This window comes from Nannobrachium achirus, assembly GCF_963921795.1.
Source record: "Nannobrachium achirus genome assembly, chromosome: 6".
NCBI classification, from domain to species: domain Eukaryota; kingdom Metazoa; phylum Chordata; class Actinopteri; order Myctophiformes; family Myctophidae; genus Nannobrachium; species Nannobrachium achirus.
This window is the reverse complement of record NC_137815.1, coordinates 3904695-3914567: the sequence shown is the minus strand read 5'-3', so window position 1 is coordinate 3914567 and position 9873 is coordinate 3904695. Positions and strand designations below refer to the sequence as shown.

Here is a 9873-nt window from a genome sequence, read left to right as displayed (position 1 = left end):
GTATTCTGACAGCGTGGGAAAAAGGAAGTGACGTGGACTAAAGCAAGTACGATTTTAATCTTTGTATTGAACTTGGGCCGAAGATACATAAGGGCATTTTTAACTTCTTGTGAATGAATCAAATGAGTCTCTCAAATTGGTTAATGAAGATGTAACTTAACAAATATTCTCCTTGACTTTGACACAGTTCCTTATAGCCGGGGACCCAGTCACCAAAGTGGGAGGGGACCCAGTCACTAAAATTGGAGGGGAAACATCGCAAAAAAAAGTTATAGCCATTTGTATAATCACTGTCCCATTGACTCCACTAGAAATATATATATAAAAAAATAAAAAAGTCTACTTTAATTAGCATGTGAGGGGTTAAACTAGGGGTTCTTCATGATTCCCATGATCCCATTCCTTGGGCTAGATTTCGGCCCCCCAAAACTGTGAAAAGTGATGAGTCATCACTTTTTTCCACTTTTCACAGTTGTGGGCTGCCGAATGTTAACCCAAGGAATGTTTTTCATGCAAAACAAATGCTTGCAATGGATTCAGACTAGTTTGACCCCTCACATGCTACTTAAAGCACATATTATTTTATTTTTTTAATATTTCTAGTGGAGTCAATGGGACAGTGAATATACAAATGGCCATAACTTTTTTTCACAATGTTTCCGGTAGAGCAGGCCTCTCATTCTGTGGACCTTAATGACCAAACTAGTAGATAAAACAGGAATAAAAAGTACGGCAGAAAATCACACCCTATTCCTTGAGCTTTTGGGCTTCCCTATAGTCAAAAAATCCTATAGGATCTTTGAAATTTCCAATAGGATTCTATTGGATTTTGAAAATCCTATAGGATCATATTGGTTTTTACAAATTTCCAATACAGTCCTATAGAATTCTATCGGCACTTTAGAAAATCCGATAGGATTTTGCAAAGTTCCAATAGGATCCTATAGGGTTATATCGAACTTTGGAAATCCAATTGGATTTTTCAAAGTTCCAATAGGATTGTATTGGAACTGTAGGATTTTTTTAAAGTTCCAATATACCCTGTAGAAATGTCAAAGGTTCCAACAGAACCTTATAGGATTGTATTGGAACTTTGAAGATTCAACTAATTCCTTTAAGAATCTGATATCATTTTTCAGTGTACCAATAGAATCTTTTTAATAGGATTCTAAAGTTCATATACAATGTTCACCTCTATCAGATAATTTCTGGTCCAGTATAAGGTCCTGTAGGATTAAAATAATAAGGTAATAAATAGATATTAGGTAGCCCATTCAAGTAACAACCCTAGAAAATAGGTTTATGTACAGTATGTCTGTCTGATTCTGATAGAAAAATCCTTTAGAAAATCCCATTAAGAATCCTATAAGAATCCTTTACAGTTTTGGAACAGATCCTATTGGATATAAAATATCCTTTAGGATTCTGATAGAAAGAATCCTTTAGAAAATCCCATTAAGAATCCTATAAGAATCTTTACAGTTTTGGAACAGATCCTATTGGATATTTTCTTATAGGATAATAATCCTTTAGAAAATCCCATTAAGAATCCTATAAGAATCTTTACAGTTTTGGAACAGATCCTATTGGATATTTTCTTATAGGATAATAATCCTATAAGAAAAAATCCAAAAGGATAGAAAAATCCTTTAGAAAATCCCATTAAGAATCCTATAGAGGATTCTTATAGGATTCTTAATGGGATTTTCTAAAGGATTATTATCCTATAAGAAAATATCCAATAGGATCTGTTCCAAAACTGTAAAAGATTCTTATAGGATTCTTAACTGTTCTGCTGCCGTTGACAGTCCTCACCGTCATTGAAAGGGTTAATACCATGGCGCCGTTGACGGTGAGGACTGTGAATCTTACTGTATATATGTAACCGGTGTAGCTTTGTCTTTCTGCGTTGTGTGAATCAGACAGACCCAGGAATCTCTTTGGAGACGGCACTCCTTTTAATGCTGACAACAATACAGAAAACACACGTCTCCAAGTTAATATCGCGCAGCATGGACTCCTTTCTCGTTCAATACGGAAACAGAATGAAAAGGTAACAACACATAAAACGTAACATACCTGACAACAATACAGAAAACACACGTCTCCAAGTTAATATCGCGCAGCATGGACTCCTTTCTAAACAAAATGAAACAGACACTGTATAAATAATTTGCAACTTAAATAGTATTTTGTTATACAGTACAGAGAGATAACAAAGGCCAGACCACCCACCTCGTTCAATACGGAAACAGAATGAAGAGGTGGAGGTGTGGCAGGGCATTTATACAGTAGGAGGGGACTTAAAGGAGCCGTGGCCACAAATGCACTATAACATGGAGAATGTCAGGTAAAAGCCCTTATTTGTATATTTTGTGTAATTATATACACTTATATTTAATACTGTTACATTTACAGTAAAGATATTATTACTTACTTAATGTCGCTCCGGTCCCGCCCGCATCGGTAATGTCGGCGATTTGTTTACAACGCACGTTGGGCGTGCACGCGAAGTGAAGCTCCTCAATGTTAAGTCAATGGAGAGGCCCATAAAGAAACTTCATTTAAACAAAATAGCCATTTTGAGACATTTTGCAGCAGATCTAAATGTAAACAAGGCACAAGGCAGGGCGCAGCCATCTTCCTCTTCTTGTCCCACACTGTCATGTGACTAGATGACGTAATCGTTGCCGTCAAGTGATAATCCAAAAAAACAAAAACAACCCCCTTCCAGCCCTTCAAAATAATAGCGGCGGCCTATGGAGGAAACGGCGTGGCACCGAGGCACCAAGCAACCTTCAGATTAAGAGGCACTAATTGTGTTAATGGGATTTTCTAAAGGATTATTATCCTATAAGAAAATATCCAATAGGATCTGTTCCAAAACTGTAAAGGATTCTTATAGGATTCTTAATGGGATTTTCTAAAGGATTATTATCCTATAAGAAAATATCCAATAGGATCTGTTCCAAAACTGTAAAGGATTCTTATAGGATTCTTAATGGGATTTTCTAAAGGATTATTATCCTATAAGAAAATATCCAATAGGATCTGTTCCAAAACTGTAAAGGATTCTTATAGGATTCTTAATGGGATTTTCTAAAGGATTTTTCTATCAGAATCCTATAGGATTTTTTGACTAGGGTTGTGGGTCCCCGGCTATTATAAGCTTCACTCTGTCACCTTTAACTATTCACTTTAGTGACTGACCTTTAAAAGGTCTTCAGAATGAAGCCTTTTCTTGGTGAACTGGTGTCCCTGGTTAAACTTAAACAATGAGTGGCTGTGTGTGCTGCTGTCTTGGTGAGCCGTCCACGGGCATGAAGGGGTTAATGTCCACCACCATGCAGCATTAGGAACTGCGAGTGAGAGCCGACTCCTGCTGTTACAGTACATTGTAGCCGGTATATGCGCTCCAAACCTGCGCTCCGCGCCCTCCTATTTTCTGCTATTGAAGAGGACTGCATTGTGCGTGTACAAATTAAAGCGAGACTCAATGGATAAAGATATTTGCGCACACAGAACGTTACTGATAGGACACAAGCGATCACATGTTCTCAGATATGTTGTCGCTTGTCACCTATCAGTAACGTTCTACAACAGAGCCCCCCTGCAGGCTGACGCTGTGCAGCAGGTGGTCCAGTCTGGACATGAGGAGAGGGGCTGTGTGGTCAGAGGCCGGGATGAGGGAACAGTACTGGTAGATGGAGGAGCACAGCTCTGACCAGGGACTTGCTGGCCATTGGGAAAGCCGGGCCATTAGGAAAAAAAATAAAAATAAAATGTCGGCCTTCGTTCCATTTTGGGGGCTGGGCGGCCAACAAAGTAAATCGTCACTGTCGGGCAAAAACCTTGTCGGGCAAAAACCTCGTATCTCTAAGTTTCAAATTTGTAAATCTTTTCGCAAAGCAAAGCCCTGCTTCATCATACAAGGCCGTCGCACTTAAGTAGTGAAAACAGCAGAACTACTTGTAGATCGGCTGTTTTCACTAGTTTAAATCATTTTTAAAATGATTATACGAAACTAACGGTTTTGGACATACAAGGTTTCCACCCGACAACAACGAATATATAACTCATGTAATTGGCCCACTTGTCATGATCTGAAATGGCAAAGTAGCAGCAGCGCTATAGAGAGAGATCTCTCTCTATAGCGCACAATGAGGGCCTCTCCAACTCTTTTTCCCAGGCTGAATCAGGGGCCCAGCATGTCCCTGGCTCTGACCAGGAGGCTGCTAACACCATACAACATGATACATGTACATTGACACAACATCATGTAACACATTCTCTCTCTCTCTCTCTCTCTCTCTCTCTCTCTCTCTCTCTCTCTCTCTCTCTCTCTCTCTCTCTAGGTCGTCCTCAGACGAGCCCTCCATCCTCGCTTCCAGTCATCTCGGTTCTCCACACATCTGGCCAGCTCGTTGTAGCTTTGCGCTCCTGCGTCTTTCTTGAGTACATTTCTTTTTTTCCTATTGATTACTCACCCCATGGAGTTCAATAATATCTTTTTGTTTTTGTCGCATTCCTAAGACAATAATTTGATTATAATAAATGTACCCCCATTGATTCCGGATGGAGACCCAAATGCATTCGGGTCTCCATCCGGAATCAATGGGCCTACAAAGCTTCTCCTCAAATTATTGTCTTAGGAAGGCGACAAAAACAAAACACTATTATTGAACTCAAGTCTCGATAGGAAAAAAGTCATTTTGGGGGTGAACTACTACTTTAATATTCCAGCATACAGATTCTTGTTGGTAACATGTGTACTCTTGCTGATATTGAGCACTACATGTAACATTCTGGTGCAGCACCCGTCTAGAGACTTCTGCAGAGTTGTCTTCAGGGTCCAGCATTCACTGCCATAAAGGAGAACAGACTCCCATCAGACCGTAACACATTACCATGGATTTACCCATTGAGACCTGGAATTATTTTATACTTAAGCTATTGAAAAATAACAGATATACAAGCTCAAGGCGTGGCACCGCGTGCCACGCTGTGAGCTTGCACATCTGCTATTTTTGAAAAGCAGTGAAAATTGGTGCAAATCTTTGTAATTGCGACCGTAGGGAGCGACCCCCCCCCCCCCCCACACACACACACACACACACACGGTGAGTGGCGACCGTCTGTCTTAAGTTTCGAGACCTCTGTGGGGGTCTCGACCCGCACGTTGATTCAAAGATTCACAACAACCTCCCGTGGAAGGGGAAAGAGAATTAATAGATGAAACATTTGTTGCGCTACTGTTTATTACACCCGCTTCGAACGTTATCTGAACATAGAATGTCCATTATCAGCCTTTATTAACTGCATAGAATGCGCCCATTATGGCCATATTGCCCATACTGAGGAACTCATTATGTTGTTATCAGACATAGTCTCTGTTGATTATGTTCACGTCCCATGGAAAATGCCCATACTCTCGTTCAGGCACTATGTTTTAATCAGACATTCTGTCTGTTGATAATGTACATCACATCGGCCGATATGTCAGTCACGTGACTGCTGTTTTTTTGGTGCACGAACGAGACGAGACCAAATGACTATCGTAATTAAACATAATATATAAAAAGTGTTTTGTCTCAGATCCAATTTAAAAATGTAACTTCTGTTAAATGTTGGTCACAGTTAAGACAAATGTGAAAGGATGACTTGGCAAAAAGCATTTATTTATCCAAATGGATTACCCAGCATGCACCGCGCATATGCTAGAGTGGCTGGCTTGATATTGTATTAATGTCCTACAGTTGTGTTTTATGAAACCCTCATCTCTTGACTCTGTAAAAAATAAGGCGATTTTATGCTTTCCAAGGATGTGCAATGCAAGGACCAACGTTATATTTTGAGTGAATAAAGTAAGCAAAACGATAATATGTTATTTCCTATTTTGAGGACTGACGTCACAGGGCCAGCGTCACGCAGTGGGAGAGTATTTTTTGCAGGTCTTTCAGTCCGAGCGTATAAAAAAAGCAACTGGGTTAAGGTGGAGAGAGCCAATCACAATCTTCCACGGCCTTAAGCCAGTTGCATTTGTCCTACAGTTGACTGAATGACCTGCTATTTCGTCTTCCGCTCTGTGTGTGGACTGTTGGAGGATTGTTTACATCAGGAACAAGAAGCGTGGTGGATTTATGAACGATTCCTGGGTATAAGTCCATTCAGGTAAGATACAATGACGGGGGTTTATGTTGTTACATGTCAGGATGTGTAGTCTGTAATCTGTATGCTTATCTTTGCGACTCACTTAAAGGGACATTCCACTCTCAACAGGGAAACAGCTTTTGAGCTTCTCTCCACATAAACACACTTGTAACTTCAAACTCCATTTTAACCATGATAGATTCATTAAAAACACCCATTATTATTTTTCTGTTGACTCATATTACCCTCCTATGTGAGCAGGCCGTTTTTTTCCTCATTTATTTTTAATAATTATTTGGGAAAATAGAAAAAAAAAGGAAACAATAATTATTAAACATCTCCCCCAGCCAGGGAGCTGAGAGAGATGAAGCAGGGACCCCTTAACTGAGAGAGATGAAGCAGGGACCCCTTAGCTGAGAGAGTGAGATGAAGCAGGGACCCCTTAGCTGAGAGAGAGATGAAGCAGGGACCCCTTAGCTGAGAGAGAGATGAAGCAGGGACCCCTTAGCTGACAGAGAGGGACCGTTAGCTGAGAGATTAAGCAGCTTTGTCTCTCTCTCTCTCTCTCAGCTAAGGGGTCCCCCTATTAAAGCTAAGGGGTCCCTGCTTAGCTGAGAGAGGGATGAAGCAAGCAGGGACCCCCTTAGCATGCCTTGAATGCTTTGTTGTCAGTATTAAAGTGATAGGTAAAGCCGCTGTTCTTTACTTCAACAGGGGGTCCGGGGGTCCCCAGAGTTACTACAGGGGGGTCTTCCAAATCTTTGAGTGATAGAAACTTTTGTTTATTAACCACTTGAACCCTAGCGTCCATATTCTGAGAAATCTAGCCAAAAATAGCAGATCTCCTATTTTAGGCAGAGAGCTTTGGTGAATAGAGGAAAAGAGCAGACTAAGTACAGAGTGAAAGGTCAAGTTTATTAATATTGACAGTTCAAGTGGTTAAATATCTGAAAACACAAATTGACATGAAAATACACTGATGATTGTGCTGTCAAACAATGAAACTATATGGAATCTAATCAATCTATGAACAGGTTGTGGGGGTCCCTGCTTCAATCTCTCTCAACTAATGGGTCCTTGGCCTGAAAACGTTGTTTAATCTGTCAATTATTTAAGCAATTAATCAGATTGTGGCATTTGTTTAGCTATTACCTTATACATTCTGATTAAAGAATAGCTACACATTTGTCAGGCTAAATGGTAACCGTGTTCTTTTCAAATAGGTAATTTAAAAATAAATATTCAAGGCATATTTTTAGCAGGGTTCCCACGGTCATGAAATTACTGGAAATATTTTGAAACAGTCCTGGAAGGTCCAGGAGAAATAGCTATGCATTCTTTGAATATTAGAGGCAGAAATTGTGAAAATAGCCGATCTTCATGCTCACAACGTTGCGAGGCGTTGTGAGCATGTAGATCTGCTATTTTCACAATAGAACAGTGTTATACAACATTTCTCAACTCTTTAGTGCTCGTCAGGGTGCCGGGTCCCCAGTAAAAACATGATTATTTCGGGGTCACGGCCTGAAAAGGTTGAGAACCACTGGCATACACTACCTGTCTTTGGGCATTGTGCATAGGAGTAAGCAACATGTTATTGAGCTGAATTATTGTTATATAGTCCTGTATATTGGGTTAAATATTCTGGAAAAGTTTTGGAAATTAATTGGAAAACATTTGTGGGAACCCTGAGTAATGTGTGTGTGTGTGTGTGTGTGTGTGTGTGTGTGTGTGTGTGTGTGTGTGTGTGTGTGTGTGTGTGTGTGTGTGTGTGTGTGTGTGTGTGTGTGTGTATTACTACCAGCGGGGCATCCTGGCCTACCAGTTCAAAGAAAGGCCCAAGAACATTCGCTTCATCGACGAGGAAGATGCAGGCTGCCACGGTGCCCCAGCCCCACAGACCAGCTACGTCACCATCATCCCAGCCAACCCCATAAGCACCAGGTAGGCCTGTCACAATTATTACCAGGGTTCCCACGGTCATGAAATTCCTGGAAATATTTTGAGATTAGAATCATATTTTTCCAGTACTGGAAAAGTTTTGGAATTGATCAAGGCTCCTGGAAGGCCCTGGAAAAAATAGCTATGCATTGTCTTTGGTTATTGATTTGGTTAATACCTCTGAAATGGCAAATTAAACATGGGCCAAATTGTCAAATATTAGAGCCAGAAATTGTGAAAATAGCCGATCTACATGCTCACAACGTCTCGCAGCGCAGTTTTGGAAATTAATTGATAAAAAGCTGTGGGAACCCTGTTTTAGTTCTTTAGCACGGTATTAATAGAAATTCCAGCGATTATGTGCCGATTTGATTACGATTACTAAACTAGTAAGACGCCTCAGGGCGACAATTCTTGGCCATCTGGCCAGTGATGTATATCGGACCAGTTACCCATATACTATATGGAGATCCATGTACTGTACGTCCCTTTTATGCCCATACATGGAGATCCCTGTCTGAACCAGCCGCACATAATATGGGCTGTCTTCCTCCACATATGGGCAATTCCATTATGCAGTTCTGTTAGATATGGGCTTAATCAGGAATCTCCATATATGGGCATAAAAGATTCTGGGGAATACCCATATATGGACTTTTACATAGGTGATGTCACCGGATGTATCAAGGGAACCAACCCATATGTAAAAATGTGTACACACACACGTCTACACGGAGATAAGCTGTGACATTTCTCATGGCAACCTTAAGTCGCAATTAGTTGGGGCACTCCAAATTTACACAAACTCTGTTTTTCTCCACAGATGAAGCCCAAACATGCCAGGAAGGTCAACGTTGCGGCTGACTCTGGATTGCCACAGTGACCTCCGAGAGAGCAGCATGGATCTGTCTACAGCAGGATCAGCATGTGCGACCACTGGAGCACTTTTGGACTGAACTCTTTACATTTGGATTTGGTGGACAGATTTGTGGAGTATTTATCTGCAACTGCCTGAGGACAATGAAACAAAATGGACTTCCAGGAGCTGCTCACCAGCTTCTACCGGAATGGAGAGCACCTCCCACGGTCACCAGCCCATTCGCCTATAACTTATTCGCCTTAACAGATTTGGTCCTTTCGCCTGGCCAGGCATTTTGCCTGGCTGCCACGCTGTGGGCAGACAGACAGACAGGTAGACAGACAGACAGACAGACAGACAGACAGACAGACAGAATTTGGCACAGAGCAGAGGAGCGCGAACCAGACACAGAACGTTTGTGCTTGCACCCACCCATCTTACAAACCTTCTTCACCATAATAAAGCAGCAGTAGTAGGCTATCTTCCAAATCAAATTGTATGATGTATATATCAGGAGGACATCATGTCATGACTCATGACCTTGCGCAGCAGTGCACGTATCAATTAATTAATTATTTAGACACTGATTCCAAAGCTCTAATCTGTATGTCTGCTCAATTCTGCTGTAAACATAATGTTGGACTTCGTTCCATTTTGGGGGCTGGGCGGCCAACAAAGTAAATCGTCACTGTCGGGCAGAAACCTTGTATCTCCAAGTTTCAAATGTGTACATTTTTTCGCAAAGCCCTGCTTCATCAAACAAGGCTGTCGCACAAAAGTAGTGAAAACAGCCGATCTACAAGCACACAACGCCTCTTTAATTACTTTATTAAATGATAAATACAAAACAAACGGTTTTCTACCCGACAACGACAAATTATAACTCAAGTAATTGGCCCACTGGCTTGTCACTTGTCATGATC

At 41.0% G+C, this 9873-nt stretch overlaps 1 long non-coding RNA gene across 1 annotated transcript; it reads left to right on the top strand.

The window, feature by feature from the left end:
* Positions 1-5756: 5756 nt before the first annotated feature.
* LOC308287450 lies at positions 5757-9568 on the top strand. The gene is made up of 3 exons (XR_013962133.1): positions 5757-6171; positions 7955-8094; positions 8915-9568. It is a non-coding gene; the product is annotated as an uncharacterized lncRNA (long non-coding RNA).
* Positions 9569-9873: the final 305 nt, after the last annotated feature.